The sequence below is a fragment of the Camelus ferus genome, chromosome X (genome assembly GCF_009834535.1).
Source record: "Camelus ferus isolate YT-003-E chromosome X, BCGSAC_Cfer_1.0, whole genome shotgun sequence".
Taxonomy (NCBI): Eukaryota; Metazoa; Chordata; class Mammalia; order Artiodactyla; family Camelidae; genus Camelus; species Camelus ferus.
Window position 1 is genome coordinate 59,764,933 of NC_045732.1, and position 21,110 is coordinate 59,786,042.

At 36.4% G+C, this 21,110-nt stretch overlaps 1 protein-coding gene and 1 pseudogene across 6 annotated transcripts in view; one reads left to right on the forward strand and one right to left on the reverse strand.

Annotated features, from left to right (window-relative positions):
* Positions 1 to 21,110, forward strand: part of PCDH11X (protocadherin 11 X-linked) — a 542,639-nt gene that overhangs the window by 89,621 nt on the left and 431,908 nt on the right. The window lies entirely within an intron of this gene.
* Positions 12,938 to 13,449, reverse strand: LOC102505431 (annotated as a pseudogene).

Consider the following 21,110-nt stretch of genomic DNA (forward strand, 5'->3'; position numbering starts at 1 on the left):
TATAAGAAACTGCAGGTAAGAAGCAATCTAAGAATAGAGAGGACAAAATTCATCCTTTTTTCTCTATTCACACTCAGGGAACATATGTACACTTGCATGATATGTTTTGCATAAGTATCCTTTACAAAAATTCCGTCATTTTTTGATCCACTTCGTAGTTAGAGGGAGACATGTTTGAAACGCCTACATTCGCTGTGGTCATTTTAGATGCAACTGATAATCTTGCAGCTAGAAATCGATACATTTTTTCAGGTAAAGATTTCAAGGATAATTTTGTTAGAGATTTAAGTATAATTTTGCAGTGTGAGGTTTAAAAGAAAAGAAATCTTAAGGAGGAGGAAATGCCTATAAAGATTTTTCTCAAACAGTCTACAGGGCGGGGCTCTGTGGTAACAATTCCTTCCTCTTCCACTCTTCTAGTAGCATAGAGAGTGATTTTGCCTCAGGCATTGGCATGGGAAATATACCAAAATTAGTGTATCTTGTAATTTCCAATTTCCTGATTAGCGTGTGGGCTATGGCTACCTTAAATCATAGTGTCTCTAGGTATACACATGTAGTAACTTGAGCATCCTGCTGGTATTCTCCAGACGACCCAAATTTCTGAGAATCAAAGCGCAATTCTGTTTTGATTTCTAGAATCAGACCAAACCACTAGGATAGAAATGCCTTCAAGGCATTCTGTCGAGTCATCCCACTTAACCCATGTCACCTTCTTAACCTAGGTTCCTGAAACCCCAGAAATGTTCTGAATTTTGCAATATGGCAACCATCATTTTAGAATATCCTAGAAGCAGACCTAAGCCTCTGTTTGTATATTTCATTCACACGTAAACAGTCTTACTAGTCTTGGATGCTTAGCTTCCAGTGCTATGCTTTACGAGTTTTTGATTGTTATCAGAATAAAATTAGTTTTAAATGACATCCTTAATTTTCATATCAAGGGAAGCTTAAACCAATATATAAAAAGAGAAATGTAGTAAAAAGTTGACACAATAAAATCATCAAGCAAAGCAAAGAAGAAGGCTGGGTTTATATAATAGTTGAAGGTTTTTCCCATCACATGGGCAACATGGATTTGGCAGTAATGTGGTGGGTCCGTCACTTGAAGTTTACAGTGCTTGGAGGGGGCAGTAAAAAGGTATTGTGTATGATCGTTGAGGACTGACTACCTCAAGGAAGATTCTTAGAAAGATGAGTTTAGTCAGTATCAGCTAAAGGAAAAAGGATTCTTAGTTCTCCCATTCCAGATGGGACGTGAGCTTTTTATTTTTTTCATGAAAAAAATTGTGTTCTGTTGAAGGAGAAAAATAATTTTTTACGACTAGGCGACTAGGTGGACTTGTGAACATCAGGCTGAAATTACCCATTCTAACCTTCTCTTGTCACTACAATTTTATATTTGATTAAAATATTGTACCCAAACTGATCAAAAGACAAAAAAAAAAAAAAAAAGAAGTACTGTGCTTTCTAAATAAACAAGTTAACCTAAGCGATACTATCATAGACTAAAGCACTTGGAGCTTGATTGCATCTTATTACTGTAAAATATAGATTAGTGACCAGGAAAAAAATCAAAATAAACTCGTATATGCAATTTGGTGAGGTGGAAAAATCCTTTACTGGGAATCAAGTACTGAGGCTTCAGACCCAGTTCTGCATTTGTAACCTTGGTGACTGTGAGTAAATCACTGAGTCTCTAGGATCCAGCTTTCTCTCAGGTAAAATGAGATTAGATTAGAAAATCTTTAAAATCCATTCCAGATATATTGTAATGGTTTAATCTTTGAGAATTTCATCAGAGAAGGACAATAATTATGCACTTAATTGGTACTATAAAAGTTCAAAGAAGAAAGAAATAAAGGCTGAAGTGATGGGAAGGGTTTTAGAGATGAGATAGAATTTAAACTATATATATCACAGTTGCTTAAAAAGCTGGTTAGCTAGTATTTACAGATACTAACTGCTACATATTAAATTAAGAACAAGTTTCTACCATATAGCACAGGAAACTATACCCAATATCTTGCAGCTACCTATAATGAAAAAGAATATGAAAATGAATATATGTATGCACATGTATGACTGAAACATTATGTGTACACCAGAAATTGACACAACATTGTAAATTGACTATACTTCAACAACAACAACAACAAAAAGCTGGTTAAGATTTTTAAAGGCAGAGAGAAAAAGGACAAAAAGGTCAGTACGAGTAAGTGAGTGATGAGGAGACATCTAGGTGTATTTGAGAAGAAGGGGTGTGGATTGTAAATTGGCCCGTAAAGAGACCAGTTTGACTCGAGTAAGGGGTCAAAAATGACCCATCAGAGAGAAGTGCATGATTTGGCGATTTATACTAGGATATTAATTTCTAATAGACCAAAATATATTTCAACATTTCAAAATATTTCAAAACACAAAATATTTTAAAAAACATAGTCATGATGTGGATTATTTCACTCTCTCTACGAGGGTATAAGCTCCATGTAATTATTGTCTACTTTATTCCTTCTTTATTCTCAGCATTTAGAATAGTGTTTGGAATAGGAATACATTTTACCCAGCCTATACAGTTTGCTTTAAAAAAAAAAATCAGAATTGGTTTCACATCTTGAAAAATGGGATCTTGTACATTAAAGGATCCTTGTGAAATCACTCCCATGTATAGAGAGATATAAGGAAGATACAATTGCTGTGAGCAACCTTATTATTTTTGCAAAAGGAGATCTAGACATTTTTATAGCTTTTCAGCTGAAGGCATTTATGACTACATCCTAAGTATTGGTAAATAGCGTATCTTCATTTTTCTTGTAGAAATGGTAACTACCCAACCATGGTTTATGATTTTACTCTCGGGGCACTGTGTTAAATGTGAGTGTACCTAGACTATAAAACAACCTCGGCCACTGGAGTGAAAGCCATTTGAAAGTCAGGATGAGTACAGCTGTTTGGTAGGGAACACTGTGTGTGAACATACTATTTGAAACGATTTAAAGCAGCAGGACGGCAGCTGTATTCGTAGTAACGGATTTTGTGTGGACTTCATTTTCCGCAGGTTTGGAGAATAGTCTTTCTATTCTTCTATGTGATTTTTAAAGTCATAATCCTAATATTGAAATATTTTTAACAGATCTAGAAGTTATTTGCATTATCATCAATATTAAGAAGAACAGGGCAGACATTTTGGGCACACAAAGTAGAATCAGATCAAATTACTAAATTTTGACATTCTGTGAAGTAAATTTTCATTTAAACTAAATGTTATTAGCATTGAATGTTCTCCTTGGTGCATCAGATATCCCAATTGCCTGAAATTCATTTTTAGCAAGAGAAAATTTTCAGTGAAATTGATGTGACTTCTGACATCTTCATATTTGTTCTTTCATAATTGTCCCAGTCCAACAATCACATAATAAACAGTAAGTCAATATGCATGACTTTGTCTCACATTGAAGTAATAAAGCCATGGAGAAAATTACATTTTCTGATGATTCTCAGCGAAGGTTTTGGGAACTTCTTCTGTTTTTATGATTATAGATGAGGGATTCTCCATCAGCACTGGTGGGAAGGAAGGCTTCCCGTTGCTCTTTGAGCAGCCCTTTTCTGCTGAAGTTGCAGTGAAAGTCGTAGCGCTTTGACCTGCTCATTGGTTTGGCTGCCACTGTGTCAGTATCATGAGCGTAACTCTTGATACCTTGTTCTTCCACACCTCTTGCAAGTGCATCCTGCAAGTGCAGTTAGTCATCAGAGCGGGATGCCAAAAGCAAAACTCCCTTAAATAACCCAACAACAATCTCAGCTTCTCTGCCACAACTTTCTGTTGGAAAATAGGCTTTGTGGAAATTCATTTTGTAGCAAATTTTCTGGAGTATCTATCTAATACCAAAGAATATACACACTGAAAATACTTTAGAATGACAGTTACTTTCACTTTTAAGAGTAACTATAACAGATGAATTAGATAAATTTTTTTTTTGCAAATTAGAGTTGATTTGACAATGGATGAGCTATTAATCAGTAATCTCTTGTAATAAAAGGTAATAACAATTGAGTTCTATTTTGGGACATAACGTCTGAGGTAGATTGAACAAAAGCACTTCATGACCTTTTCTTGACTAAATTCAGCAACAAATAATATTTTTCTATTTATCTCCTTTCTTGAGTCAATTTAATGACCTCATTTTGGCTAAAAAGAAGTTACCATTTTTCAATTTTGAAAAACTATAAAACTGCCAATGAATGAAATAATGAAGAAAGAGAAAGAGAGAAAGAGAAAGAAAGAAACAAACAAACAAACAAACAAACAACAGCTCTTTTGATGCATTGTTTGTATAACTATATTGGAAGGAGAAAATCATTTGCTTTGGGACATATCAACCAGTAGAGGGTCTAATCACAACCTAAACTGAAGAGATGCAGAGGGACCATGAAGAGGTATCAGATTGGATAGTTTAACTAAAGTAAAATTAATTGCCACATCTGGTAACTAAATAATTACCAGGACACCTGTGCTATATACGTCTGCCCTCTTAATTTCAGAGAAAGTTGGCACAGATGGAAAAAAATCAGAAATTTAGCATCCACCATTAATTTCTCATTAGAGGTCTAGCCACCAATACAACTTGCCTTCTTGCTTTGAAATATACAGCTTGTTCCTCCATGAATTGTAATATCTTACCAATAGGTTTTATTTTTCTACAAGTCCTAAGATCAATGTATCCAGATCTTGGTATATTTCTTAGTAGTCTATAATGAGACTGGGCACCAGATAAGGTCAGTTTGCCATATCACTGTTATTTGGGAGTAAGGTCTGGAAGTCAGGCTTTTTCTTCTGGAGTTCTATTGTGTAGCTTTGATTACGTAAGTCATGCTGACATCTGTAAGAATATAAGATTAATGTTTATTATATACACAAATGGCAGCATTATAGAAAAGATGACAGTGTTAGGAAATGAGTGTGGCTCTCAATCTTGACATATGTGCTGATATGACTATGAAGTCATCGAGTCTTGCCTAAGGCTCTTATTTATGTTGAAAGGCTTCATCCAGATTTTTAGCTAGAAAAAAATACATGTCAAGTGTTAATATGATGAGACCATGTTATATTAGTGAACAGTAGCATTTTTATTTGAAAACTTAGTTACTATGGCTGCAGGAAGGCCACTTAAAAGAGAATCATGATGGTTATACTATAGAGCTTTATACTCACTGAATTTACTTTCTTTTTTAAATTTACTTTATTTTACTATTACTCTTTTTAATGGAGGTACTGGGGATTGAACCCAGGACCTCATGCATGCTAAGCATGCCTCACTCTACCACTGAGCTATACCCTCCCCCTATACTCATTGCATTTAAATGTTTTTACATCTTCTTTGTACTTGAAAATGCTCTTGCTGAAGTGTGGTTTTCTCTTCCAGAATTTTCCTCCATCAGAAGGACTTACATGTGCTTTGTTTAGAGAACTGACAGATTGTGCCAGTTCATACGCCATATTGTATCTGTGCTTCTGTGGCCCAGCAACATGCAATGTGAGATGATCTGTAATGAAGAGGGTACAAGCTTAGACCCTTAGGATCTCCAGCAACAGTAGACAGCTCTGGAAAACGGGAGGAAAAGATAAAGCCTGAGCTGAAAGAAACCACTTACATTTAGTTCAAATGGTGCCACATCTAGCTATCATTTGTGGGTCATTGAGTTTCTATCTTACAGATGTTTTTACATAACGATGACACATCCTGAATTTGTAGCAGTCTTAACGTTTTAAAGATACATGAAAAAGGGACATATTCTATTCACTTTTGTTTTTGGTAGTTTAAACTACATTCTGCTCTTTAACAATCAGAGGATGCACTTAAAGGTATCACAAATAGAGGGAGTGAACAAGGATGCAAAGTTGTGAGAATCCTCTGTTTTGATGCGTTATAATGAGAGTGGAAGGTAATCTAAAATGAAGGACAGTGAATGGGAAAGAAGAATATGGAATGATAGGTAAAATTGTAGTGGCCAGGAAGATTGATCTTTATTTTATTCTATTTGTGAGAGTGAGTAAGTTACACTGAGGGGGTTCACACGAGGGTAGATATGGAGTTCATTCACACAAACACAATTTATCATTCTTTTCTTGTTCTCCCGCTCCCCCCATCATTCTTACATGTTAAGCATCCTAATGGGCTCTTGCAGGCTCAGTTTTTGACATCCGTCTTACCCTCTGCATTCATAGCCAAAATCAGAATTGGAGGCCATGTATATCAAACGTGCAATTGCCAGCCTTGGCTTGGTTGACAGCAGGCATTAAATGCAGTGCTTTCTAGACACACTTGTGAGTTAAACTAATTTATAGTTGAGTAAGAAAGGGACCAAACAATTAAGGGACTTGACAGAGAACGCAGAGTCAGTTCCACAATTCATGGAACCTGATTTCTTTTATTTCAGTTTAGAAAGAACTGATTTTCCACTCTTTGTTTCCTTATATCTGTTAATAAAAGTCCTGCTTCAATTAAGAAAGTTCTTTAAGCAACCGTTAGTTACACTTTCTGAAGTCAAACACATTGACTTAAAAGAGAAGGGAAGTTTATAGAATGGTACTTCTGGTTCTCTCTAAGTTTTAGAAGGCTACATTTTGTGAGTTGCCTGCATGAATATTTGATGCTTTCAGAGGCAAATGAGCGTATTGAGAAGATTATTTCCTAGAGTAGAGAGAAGATGTGTTTCTCACCTGAAGATTGTATCCCATATATTTTTCCTATTGCTTTTGACAGTTTGTTCGATGAAGGGAAATTGAATTTAAGGGCGAGATGTTGGAGGGAACTGTTTTTGTGTCAGTTTCTTTCCTTTCTCTTCCTTTGTTTCTTGCAGTTACCTGCGTGCGCTTATTAGAAGGGTGTGAACAGACTTTATGGGTGAGAATGCTGTGGGAAAAGAAGTTAAGCAGAAATGTTGCCTTATTTCATAGTCAGCGCCCAACATTCCCAGAGAGCTGACAAAGTAGAACAGAGGCGGAAACCCTTAACAGTATGACATGAGTAGGCATGCTGAATTTGGGAGTACTTTATTCCAGTGTCCCTATCTACACAGATCAATATTTAACCTTTTGAGAAAGCATATTAATAATAACTTAATATTTCACTTATAGTTTAAAAAGCCTGTTTATATTCTTATTTCAAGAGCAACTTTGAGAGAAAATATTCTTATTCTGATTTTACTGATAAGCAATTTATACTCCAAGTTTTCACTTTTTACCCAGCAACCCAGCCGATGAGGTACAAAGCCAGGACTTGAACGAAGTCTGCTGACTACTTCTGACTTGCTTTTTGCCCCACCCCATACTCGCCATCCGAACTACAAAGTAAATCAGAATTCAGAGTTATGCATTGGGTTGGAAAAGCAAGTCTTCAAATCTGAGATGATTTAAAAACTGAACTCTTCACTCTCATAGAAAGCCTTAGCATGTATTTCTTAAAATCTGATAAGGGAAGAAATTGTTAGCAGTGGTGATTGCTGGAGAATGGATTTTGGATAAGGAGTCCACTTTTCTTTATAATAAGTCCCTTCTGTGCCATGTTAATATTCTTCCAACAGGTTCATTCGGTTAAATATTTATATTCAATCTATCTTCAGTATAAACAATGAAATAACAATAGAAATGCCTTAGATTTGTATCTAGTATTTTCCCCTCTCAAAATACTACCACATCTGTTTTTTCTTCTTACTTTGTTATCCCATTTAACAGTTAAAGCAACTGAGTCCCAAGCAAGTAGAGAGTGCTGTATAAGGTCTCACATACAGTTTGTGTACAACACCAATCTCATGTGCCTGATTTGAGACCACAGTGCTTTAAACAGCCGAAGTATTTATTTTTATTGTACATCTCTTCTTATGAAGTCTTAGCTTAATTGTTCTGAGGCTTTATAGGACTTTTACATAATATGCTTCAGCCATGCTTAACCATTTACCATTCCATGTTATTATCACATACCCCGATGACCTGACAAATGTGTATGTGTATCTTTTAAGAAGCATGATTTTGGGAGAGGAGGGTATAGCTCAGTGATAAAGTACATGCTTAGCATGCACAAGGTCCTGGGCTCAATCCCAAATATCGCCATTAAAATAGCTAACTAAATAAATAAATCTAAGTACTCACCCCTCAAATAAGAAATGTTATTTTCAAATCCAGAAGAACATCAATTTGAAACGATCTAGTTCACCATGTCACACTGAAATATTACAATAAAACACTGTGATTTCTGACAACATATTGTTATAAATCTAAAAGTGGGTGACCTTGTTCAGTTGTACTTTGCAGGTTTGATTATACATATGTAATTATACATATATAATTACACATGAAATTATTAAATTTTAGTTAATGTTGGTAGAATTTGATGTAGCTTAGAACTAAGAAAAGGGCATGCCTGAACTTTTTATATCTGTTAGAAAATGTGAAATCGTCAGTTTCAGCAGTGAACTTTCACAATCTAATTGAAATATAAACAGAAAAGATGTGTATTTTCTTTTCCTGCTCCCTTCCATTTGCATAATGATTGTAGGTTCTGGCAGACACAGAATGTTTAAGTATTCAGTGATACATCTTTTAATTAAAATACTATACAGCGTAATTGCATAATGCCAGATATTCCATTATTACCCAAAGGAATGCAGTTGATACAAAAGATAGTTGGTTAAAAAGTGGTCACCTTAGAAAGGGTAGCTTAATTATATTTGCATTTGGTTGACTCCAGAGAAAAATAGTTTGCAAGCCCAAAGGCAACATTTACAAATATATCCACATGTCAAAGCAGCTTTCCTTGTACCAATTTGCACTATAAAATTAGTATCCAAATAAGACTTTGCTCATTTTATGTGCAATTTCTTGGGAAATAATGTCTTGTTAGATAGAAAATAGTTGTGATTGTTGTAAAATATAGCATCAAGTTAGAAAGTTCAAGACACACTGCTTAGAATTTACTGAACCTCCAGGTAGTGAGGGTCATCCTGATTGGCAGTATCGTCTGGTGGAAAGACAGTAGCCTGGAATCCTGCTTCTGCCAGTTCTTGCCATGGGACCTGGGATAATTTATTTAAGCTCACTGAGCCTCAGTTTTCTCATTCCTAAAATAAGTATAATAATACCTCTCTTGCATGGTTTTAGTGAAAATTAGCAATAGGTTTAAATTTCATAGTACAGTACCCAGCAGACACTCAATAAAGGCAGTTCTGATTAGTATTCTGCTTTTTAAAGCATCAAATGTCATAAAACATGATGCCAAAAAAAAAAAAACTCCACCAAAATCCTTTGGATCATAGATGAACAAAATGAGAGAAGGTACCTAATTTATAAGTGCAATTGAGAATACATTTTAAAAGTAAGATAGACCTATGTAGGTATGAATTCTACTTCTTTCTCTTATTAATTATATGGTCCTATATGATTTATTTGATTTTCTGTGACTCAGTTTCTGCAACTAAAAATTGGGATATGAAGGTGGGGAGGGTGTAGCTCAGTGGTAGAGCATATGCCTAGCATGCACAAGGTCCTGGGTTCAATCTCCAGTACCTCCATTCAATAAATAAACCTAATTACCTCCCACCTAAAACAAATTAAAAAATAAAAAAAAAGGAAACCAAGAAAAATGTAAGAATTCATTTAAATAAAAAATTAAAGAATAAAAATTGGGATATAATGATATCTACTTCATAGTAAAATGAGGTGATTTGGGGAATGTACCTAACAGTGTTTGACCCCATAAGCTTCCAATGACCGTCAGTTACTTTCAAATTTTGAATGGACTGTGAAGTCCAAATGCAGGTGAAAATATAAGGCATTCTAAACTGGAGTGCCATGCAAGTGCTACTTTGTATTATTATAATTTTAAAAAGCACTGCAATTTTCATAAATTTGTTTCCTTAGAAGATCGGGGAAGGGAGAAAAAAGTGAAACTACCCCTTTCGTACAAATTTTCATTATTTAAGCAAACATTAAAGCAACAGTAAGACAAGATACATAGTTCAAGTAAGCAAAGAAAGCTTCCTTTTCTTTTTGGTTTTGCACTTGGGGAATTTTTCTTGATCTTTTTCTTCAAAAGGAGCAGCAAATTCATTCATGAAAGCCTGAGGTCACAATTATTACAAAAAAATAAAAGAAACTGAACTACTTTGCATACTTTGGTAAAACAAAACAATTCAATTAAGCTTACTCAGTATATCTTGATGTTGTAGCAAGGTTGGAAAGGACTTTGACTTCTGTTGTTGAGGGCGGTTTTATAGTCATTTGTATCTGTATAAACATGTTACTCAGTTTTCAGCATGTGAATAAGCTCTAAACCAGCGAGTTTTGTCAGTTACATAGACAATGGATTCAGTCTGGAAGACAAATTGTACACTGCTGTTAAGGTGGCTGAATTTCTGTTATAAGTGGCCACATGATCATGAGAGCTTACCTTCTAATGATAACACAGCTGTTTCTTCTTGAAAATAGTTACTGCACCTTTAGTGAACAATTTGTCTTGTAGACTTAATGCATTAGCCTCTTAAGTGACACAATTTTGCCTGTTCTGGAAACTAGTTGGCAGAATTCTGACAGTAAACAGAAGCTATCAAACGAGCCCTTGATATTTCTTCAAGTGGCTGATCTGTTCAATTTTAAGCAGTGAAAGTTTAAGTGAAACTGGAGGAAAACTTGTTCTACTGTTTCTAGTATAATTTTTCATGTATTATTCTATATTAGCACAAACTGTTAGCTCCATGTAAGCTCTACTTGAAAAATAAAATGAACAGGTATTTTGTGAAGCTTCTATATTAAGGATATTTCCCATTCCAATTAATTTCTTGTTCTCAATTTTATAATGTGAGAAGAGTTTTTACAAATCTAAAAAAAAAGGATTTTTTTCTAGAGTACGACCAACATTTCTTTAAGAGAAACATTGAAATGTAAGTAATGGACCTTGATTAATTGTACATCAATCTCATGGCCAGTTATCCTTAATTTTTCAGGATTTATTTGGTATTTGTACATTAATTATCTTTAAGAGTATATGACATACAAGTTCTCTTTGAACATCATAGATCTTGTGTGAAGTAACAATGGGTGCAAAGCTTGACTATGCTACTTACAAGTTATATGACTTTGGTTCTGTTGTTGGAAAACAGAGCCCATTATACCACTCTGACTTGATTGTCATGAGGATCAAATGGAATAATATATATGCAAATATCTCAGCACAATGACTGACACATAGTAAGCACTTAACACATCCTTTACTTCTACTTCCTCTCTTACTGATAGTTGTTGTGAATAATAAGACCATGACTCTAAAAACGGAATTTAAATATCGTGATAAATTATCTTTTCTGATAACTTAGTAAACCACAACAAATATTTATTGAGTACCAGTGGTCCAGACATTCTTCTAGGTGCTTGAGATGAACAACACTGGATATCTGTTATGGCACTTTCAGTCTAGCAAAGGGAGAGAAAATCTTAAATGCTCATCAGATTACCAAATTGTAGACTATGAGGAAACGATAACCTTTTTGGAGCAGCGTAAATGGGGTGAGAAGCGCCAGAACTTGAGGTGGTGGTAATTTTGCAGACGCTCAGGTTTTGACTCATGGAGAAGGTGATACTTGAGCAAATATTAAATGTGCTGAGGGAGTTTGTTAAGTAAATATTTAAGGAAGAATTTTCCACCCCCTGGGGGAAAGAATTAGATCCTTACATGAACACATGACAAGTATGTTCAAGGAACTATAAGGAAGTCACTGTCGCTAAAGCAAGTTGAACTGAGGGGAAATGCTAGGAGAGAACATAGTGGGGCGGGATGTTGATAGCGGCAGGGGAGAAATCTTGAAGGGCTTTGGAAGAAGCCACTGTGAGTACAATGGCTTAACTTGAAGTAAAACCGGGAGCCATGGCCTGGCTTTTGTCCAGAGGAGTGAAATAACTTTCCTCGGATTGTAAAAGGCTCATTCTGGCTGTTGCGTTGAGAGTCTATGGGGGTAATGGTGCAAGTAGAGACCTATGGCAGTAATCCCCAGGAGAGAAGAGAGCTGTTTAGCAGGATGGAGACAGTGAAGGTGGTGAAAAGAAGTCAGAGTCCATATTTATTTGAAAGTAAAATTAGGATGACGCCCTGATAGACTAAGATGTAAGGTGTGAGAAAAAGAGAGACATTACAATTACACCAAGATTTTTGGTTTCAGTAACTGAAATAATTGAGTGACTAGGAACTGAAATTGGAAAGAATACCAGTGGGGCACTTTTGTGGAAAGATATCAGGATTTCAGTATGAGACAGCTTAAGTTTTTTTTTGTTTTTGTTTTTGTTTTTGTTTTTGTTTTTCACCGAGTAGGAAAGATCTTTTTACTGGGGTGGACACGGACCACGCACTAGAACATGATAAAATGACTTAAGAGAAAGAGCCAGAAGGGCTGACTTCTCCCCCTTACGCATGCTCAGAGCAAGATCTGGGCACAGAATAGGTCCCGGTGGAACTCGAGACAAGGCAAAGTCTTTAAGGCCCAGATCGGCAAGTGGGAGCTGGGAGGAGGCCCCCCCACCCCAACGCCAAGCCACAGCAGGGCCCCTGCTCTAGACCCTCGCAGACTCACTCCAGTTTTCCAGAGGAGAACTGGGGGGCAAGAGGAGGGGGACTGGATGTGGAGAGGTGAGTAACAATGCTGTTTTTTTAAAAAGCATCTACCAACATCACGCTACTACTGGGTTTGCTTTCCCCTTTAACCATGGCTTGGTATATTTTACACCATAAATAAAAACTCAAGGAGAGTAAATCAATGGGCTCCTATGAGGTTGGAAGTGGTGTGGGCGGTGGGGCATGGGTGGGCCGGCGGCGGGAGTGGGTGGCGGCGCTTACACAAGACGGGCGGGCGAGAAGCAGGCAGAACAGGAGGCGCAGGTGGCGAAGCGGGAGCCTTAAGTGTCCTCGTGCATGTGTGGGCTGTCTGTCCGGGCGACCTTGCTGGGGGGGCGGGCGGAGCAGGGAGCGAGCTCTCGCCCTCGAGGTCCACTTGCTTCTGGTCTCCATTCTTGGCAGCATTCTTTTTGTCCCATTGTTGATGTAGCTAGCGCAAAAGAATGTTTTTTTCTGTTCGGTCGGGTACTCCCGAGTGGGCAGGTAAACTGAGAGACGTCGGTTCGAGGCTTTGCATACAGAGTCGGCGTGAAATCGACAAAAATTGCTTTTGTTGTAGACAGGCAGCCCTTTCAAAACATCTGCCATCTTTGATTTCCTGCGTCGCCGCCTCGGCCACGGCCTCAACCGCTGCCGCTGCCGCCGCCACCACCACCTCCACCGCCACCGCAGCAGCACAGTAACTTCTAGCCACAGCACAGCCCACACTGAGACATCTGAAGTTTGAAATGTCTATTATACATCTATATGTAGATGTTAAGTGATCAGTTGGATATATGAATCTGGAGTTTGAGAGAAAGGTCTGGGCTGGAAATATAAATTTGGTCATTGACAGTATATTGTTGTTATTTAAAGACGTGTGACTGGATATCACCAAAGGAGTGAATGTTTAGACACAGAGGGGAAGAAACCTTAGAGTGCTCCAACTTTTGGAGAGCTAAGAGAAGAGGAAGAACCAGTCAAGGAGAGTGACAGGTGGCTCCAAAGGTAAGAGGAAAATCTGAATATGTGGTGTCCAGGGAGCCAGGTGACTAAAGCTATCAAAGAGGAGGGAGTGAGTGATCCAATGGGTTAAATGCTGCTGATAGCATCAGATAAAATGAGGAATAAATTGAGCATTGATAAGATAGTTTACTGACTTGTGACAAGCAATATAGCTACCCAAGTGAAAAAAGATACTTTAAGACCGTTAATAACAGATGACTTAGGGTTCAGAGGTCACAATCTTATGACACACTGCTCAAATCTAGCCAAAGATGGGCTTTGAAAGGCAATGTTTAGAAAAAGAATTTGAATGTGAGAAGTATTGGAAGATACGTATTCTCTTCTTGATCATGGACCCTATCATCCCATATTATCTTGCATTTGGGAGATGTCACATATTTATGATTTTGGCTTGGCTCTTGGAGGCTTTTGAATTTGTGAGTCCTGGACATTAAGTACACTTTTGCTCTGACACAGAAAATAATCAGATACAGTTTTGAAGGCAGAGTTATTTCCAGTCTTATAGATGTAAAAAACCTTGATTTTTAGCTTGGGATAATTGAATTTTGCATCCACATTTATTTCCTCTTCAGAGCCAGACATTCTTTCTCTGTTTTTACAAGGGCATCCATTGATAGACTGTTAGAAGGAACCCTTAGTTTGCAGTTTGGCCTTCCTTTCTCTCTGGTCACAAAAGAGAAATCTGAACACAGAGATTGGGCCTTGCTGAAGGTTGCACAGCAAATGGCCAACTGTGATATGATCAAGACTCCAAATTCTCACTCAGCTCTTGACTTTGTTTTTTCAAAATATCAGTCTTCTGACACAAATTTTGCCATTCTATTATGCTGTCTAACCACTGTTCAGTTAATCTATTCATTAATCACCTGACATATGTAAGACATACTATGTTTATGTAAGTGATACATGTAAATTGCAGTCATTTTCGAAAGCAGGAAATGCACTTAAATTGCATGCTTAAATGTATCGGAATTGTATATGGTGCTTTTTTTAAATCACATATAATAGTAAGATAATATTTATCCATATTACCTCAGTAATAATTTATGATCGGTTAGCTTAAGTGGGGAAAATCATTTTAACATTCCACTTTGGTTTTGAGATAACTACCTCTATTCAGTTCATTATTCTTATTATCTATTAGAATTCCTCTTTTGTCCAGAAATTATTCAGCCCTTAGAATTAAGTCTCTGTATTTCCTCATTTATGTTTCCCTCACTCCAAGTCGAAGTAGATTCCACGTCTGCAATCCTTCCTGCCACTCTGTGGTTGTTGCTAGCACATCTATTTAGATATAGATTAAGGGAGTAAGAGGATTAATTGTATAAAGTAATAGCAGAATTGCAATTGAAAATAACTTTTAATAATATAATCATTTTGACTTCTGTCACTGCTCTAGTATAGTTTTTGTTTGTTTGTTGTATTTTTTTGCCCAGATGCACTGTCCACCTTAAAAAATAGGTAATGGAAAAAATAAAACAGCCTCTGACTAAGGCTAGGCAATTTTCTGTATTGCTAGGACCAAACTATAGTTTCAACGTGTTTTTTAAAAAAATCACATTGACTTCTACTTGTAAGTATCTATGCAGAATTTTTTTTCCACTGGCAGTGCATAAGAGGCAGGGTTTTCTCTCTTACTTTCTCCTTCGCTGTTACTGGATGGAGTCAGTGAGCACACATTGTGGCCATTTTGGTGTATATTCTAATTTCTTAACTATTCAGAAATAGCTGGAACAGCTCTATTTGCCATTCAAATAGATCTGGAATTAACCAGCCCTTTTTCTTTCTTTTTTTTTGTATATATATATATTTTTTTAAATGAAGTATAGTCAGTTTACAATGTTGTGTCAATTTCTGGTGCACAGCATAATGTGTCAGTCATACATGAACATACATGTATTTGTTTTTATATTCTTTTCATTGTCCCTTTTTCATTCTTCATTCTTCCACTGCATAATTCAAAATGTTATCATCCTTTCTCCTACCTGTGATTTTAAAAATCGGCATTCCTGAACCAAATTGTATCCTGAGTGATGCTTGGCCAGGGTAGTTTGTTTACTTGAATTTAATGTCCAGGGTAAGAGGGTGGGGTCCACCTTCACATTTACTTTACTTGCCAGCCTTTGAAAGCATTTGGATTTGTCTTCTTCGTCTAGACGATTGTGACCCAGCCTCCTAATTAGTATTTCCTCCTTCATTCCTGCAGTCCTCCCTATCAAATTACCCCTCCACACTTTCCCCCGATGTCCCATTCTAAAAAAGACCTTTTTTTATAAATCCTGTTGACTTCCCTGTTGAGTGCAGGTTAAGATTCAGACTCTTCAACATGGCAGATGAGAAGTTTCATCATATGGCTCCAGTCTGCTTTTCTAGTCAATTCACTTCTATTTTTTCTTAACCTCCTGCCTCCACAACTACACCAAGAGCTTTGGCTGAGCACACTAAACCTAGTTCCTTTAGCCTGAGTGCTTTTTCATGTCCCTTTCTTTTACTTGTTCTTTCCCCGACCTAAATGCCCTTTGACTCCCTCCTCCAACTGGAAAATTCCTATTCTTCTATTAAGCATCAAATCAAGTGACAATTCCCTTGGGGAGAGTTTCCTGAGTCTCCTTGGCAGTTCAGTCTTTTTCTGGGCTACCAAGCACATTTTGCACCTAGCTTTATTGTCACAGCCATCCACAGGAAAGGTGACAATATTTATGCATCTCTGCTTCACCTGTTATACAGGGAGCTCCCTGATAAGCAGGGTTGGATCTAATTCATTTTTTTGTATCACCAACACCCACCAGTGCCTGGCACGTAATAGGTGCACGAGGGATGATTGTTGAAGAGGTGAAATAGTGGCCTCCCTATTTACCCCGACTTATATGCCGTGGGCGGCCGCTCTCCCACTGCTTGTCTGTCTGAATCTCAATCTCTTCCTCTGATCACCGCTCAGGCTTCCTCATGACATTGTGCTTATTCATCTTACACCCGTGGCCTCTGATTTTTGGAGATGGAGATAAAGGCAGGGCCCAGGGAGCTGTGATTGATTACGTGTAGACATTGCAGTTTGGTTTGGCTCCAGCAACAGTGACAGCAGCTGCCATCATTTTTCTCAATTTCTAGGATTTCTTCCAATATCTTAGGGCAGAGTATAATTCTAGAGATATCGCTGATGATTTGAGGCTTATGGTATGTGTAATTTAGTACTTCATGTCTGCATTTATTATACAATATAAGCCTTCCATAAAGGGCAGTTTTGTCAGCTTAAAATTTAACAACAAATCAAAGATATTGAATTTTCTATATATCCGAATGCATTATTGTGAAATTATCTTAACAGCATTTAGATAAAATTGAGGTTGGAAACCTAGTGTACTAATGATAGCTTATTTATATGCTGTAACAAACATGAGTAGGGTTTCAGCTGTAAATAAATAACCATTGTAAAAATCAGTACATTTGTTCTTGAGAGTGAGATTACACAAATTTTAAAACAGCAATTCTGCTATTTGGCAAGACATGGAATATGAATTGGGCAAAGTTAGTCTTCTAGGGTCCAACTCAATGTGTAATAATTTGTGTTGCTTAAAACTGTTAAAGACACCTTAATACTTTTGCTAAAGTGTTGGTGCAAGACAAGAAAGAATAATAAATGACAGGATGTTCCTTTTTATGTTGTCTTCTTAATGTATTTCCATCTCTCCCTCATAGCAACAACATTCTTACTACTTTGTTTTTATTGTGAAAATAGAGCATGTAATTTTATAGATAAGAAAACAGAAACTCAAGGAATCTAAATGACTTGCGCAAAGACACACAACTAGTTAACAACAGGGCTGGGACTAGAATCCCAGTCTCTTTATCACCATGTTGGGGATCTTTACGTACTCTACGCTGTTCCCCTTCATTTGACGTTTTTTTCCCAAAACTAGTGCAATTTTATTTACTACACAGAAAAGATACTTGTATTTCTCTATAAAGTGATTGGAGATCGTGTGGAACTACAGTCATACTTGTTCTTGCAAGTAATTGAAATACAAAATTTTGAAAATACCTTATCATCACAGCCCATGAAGTATAAAAAAATGCTAATTACTTGAAAGCAAAACAGACAAATAGCAGCCAATCTAATTGTCAAATGTTCTATCTGAAGGCAAACATTTTTTAAAAAGCCATGGATTAATATAATTTTCCAAATTCTGACTCATCAGAATAAGATCTGAAGTTCTCAGTAGTGAATGCTTAGAGGAGTACGTCAGAAACTGAGGAGGCACTGAAGAGTTTACCAAATGGTATATCTTATCCTGAATTGCCCTGGTTTAAAATTAGCAAGAATATGCTTGGTCTCTAATTTCTAAGAATTAAAGACAGCTGTGGCTGTTTACCCTAAGTTTAGGACAAAATCAAATTGAATGAAAGCAAGAAGTGGAGTGGAAATCTTAACATTTAAAAAACTGATGGCTCTAACCTGAACCGGAAGTATTTATCTTTTGAAAATAGGTCTAGGACCCTGGGTTAAGCCATTCTTGCTTTCTGAACTGCCCTCCACACACATCTCCACCAATAACGTGTAGCATTTCTTTCAAAGAGTTGAGCTGACCCAAATAGCAGAGATGTCCTTGACCAATCACACCCCATTTGAATGATTTCTCACTAGTATTCAAGGTGTCGTCTAGCATTTTAATATCATTTGATGGATATCTTAGGAAAGGAGTTTTAATGAGTGATAATTAGAAAGAGTGGGGATTTTAGAGTATTTTGTGTCGCCTTGATGAAGGGTATGTGTAAAATGATGAAACTGCATTATTAATTATTTTATATTAAAAAGGAAGGAAATAAGGAGGAACAGTTGAAATTAGTTAATTTATTAATTCCGTAAATACCATTGAGTGTCTACTCTTTTTGAAACTTTATGTGAGGCTCTGAGTATAAATAGTAGGCAAGATTTATTCCATGTCTCCAAGAAGCTCACAGTACAGCAAAAATCTTACAGTTAATAAATGTTTAATAGTGGACTCTACAGTGCTATAACAGGCAGGTTGTTTTTTTGTTTGTTTGTTTTTGTTTTTGTTTTATTATACCTCCCTCCCCATTCAATCACTGAATGAGGAATTGAACAAGGGAAAAATGGAGGGGAATCAAGTTCCATCAAACTGATCACTATCTCAGAAAATCCTTTTTTTTTTTTTTAATTCAACAGAAACTTGACTTGTCCCTGCAAAAATCAGATATTCAACAGGGATTTGTAGTTGTGGTTTCTTAAGTGGTCTGGCAGTATACAATGACGCAAGATCCAATAAAAAGCATGAGTGGCTATTTGATAAGTTACCCACTGCCTGCTGTTGTCGCACAGAAGATGAATTAATTAGAAACAAAATTCAGATCCTAAATTATAGTTTCTCTTTGTTGATCTGCCACTTAACCACCACCAATAAAGCCAATTTAATAAAATGAAGAATACATATGCATGTGAAAGATACATACTGTTAGAAACTGTAGACAAAAAAGTATCACAAAAATTGCATAAAAATTCCTTTAAACTATAGAAAATATTTATCATATAAGTATGCAAACTATGTTCTTATTGCACCATTAACATTTAAAGTTTCTTTTGAAGTCTTTGAGCTGAACATTGAAAATCATCCAAATTTATTGCTGCATACTTCATAGGAAAATTAGTTTTCTTTCCTTTTTTGGGGGAACTACAAATATACATCTAGACATCTATAAATCAGTGATTGTTACAGTATTATTTTAAAATCAGGGGGAAATCTAAAATAAGGTGAACTCCATGTGGCATGACGGTCCTAATTTTTACTATATTACCTTATTAAAAATGTTTTAATATGTTAAAAATGTTTTTAATAGTTTTTTACTCATTAGAATCATATCACTCTAGAGATTTTCAATTTTTGAATAAACATTGTGCTAGATTTTTATTTTAATTGCTGTGTATTTCTTTTTGGTAGCTTAATTTCTTTTAAAATATGTTTTCTGATGTTTTATTCTTTGCTTATGTTTTAAAAATTCTTTTATTATTTCTTTAATTGATTTAAAAGTACTTCTTTTCATCTATCTACTGATTCTCAAAAGTTCCTGGGGGTAACAACAGGGCTATTTGGGTGGCCATTGACTCTTTTCTATGGTAAATTTTGAACTTGGAAGTAATCTTTAAAGGTGATTTATCTGTAGGAATTCTGTTCTGCCTGGATTGAACATGCCTCCTTCCAGACACGTTTTGAGTTTATTATTGCCAGGCACCCCAGGAGTATTACTTATTGGGGACCACTATTTAACTTTTTGGGAGGCATCCCTAGACCATATGAGCTGTATACATTTAGACCACAACTTGTTAAAATACAGGTTTGTGTTTACAAATTCTTAAGAGAAACTTGTTTCCCACCCAGAGGCCAAACTAAGATAACCATAGATTCTTGGAATCTCACTGCTTTGATGGGTAATTAAAAAAATAAATAACCTATTTATAGGCCCTTAAAGGTCTTGGCTTTATTCAGAGATCTCCTTTACAATCCCCACCTCATATGAACCTAAGACTAGACCTTGCAATGGAATCACAAACCCCTTGGTTTGTAGGACCTGTGAATCCCTCCTCCCTCAACATAATCACCAGGGCAGCCTCATTGTCAATTTCTCCCCTCCCCTTCCTCTTCCTCCTCCTTCTCCTCCTCCTTCTTCTTTTGTTTCCTGAGGATTGCTTTCCTTTTCTTGTGTTGTTATATTTTATCCTACAATTCTGAGTTCTGTAACAGAGCTTTCAGGTTATTTATTCTGCCATATCACCAGAAATGGAAGTCTACTGGGTTTACATACACAAAAGTTTCATTTGTGATTTACAGAGAAAAACATACTCAAAATCTACATTTTCCTTGTAGTGAATGCTTTCTTCAAAGACTTTCCATATTCCAACAGAAACTTGGGGATTTCTCTGAGAGTTTTGTTTTTCTTAGATCTGGACTTAACTTTTAACTACATTGTTCTTGTTTTCTAAGTTCACATAGTTACCGTTTCAGAAGGAAAGGGTACTCTTCATAAAACTAGAAAAACATCATGTCTAACTTGAAATCTATTTTATAGGAACATTTAAATTAATTCAGAATAAAAATGAGCTAAATGCTAAGTTAAATGCTAGTATGGAAAATTGTCTTTTTTAAATGCATCTTTTTTAAGAGCTCGAAATGTCTGGTGGAGAAGCATAATTCTTTCACGAAGTGGTTTCATGAAGCACAGATGTTTTTCAGCCTCCCACAGGGATATATCCCACCACAGCGAGGACGGCAGATGCCTCTTCTCCCACTTTCTTATCTGGCTTCATTTCTCGGGAATCTATTTCTTTCAGTGATTAGCTCAAATAAGTTATTTCAGCACAGTGAACCTCAGTCTTTTCTTGAAAGTAGATTTTATGGGATGACGTGAGGAAGAAGTAGACCAACTCATCTAAATATG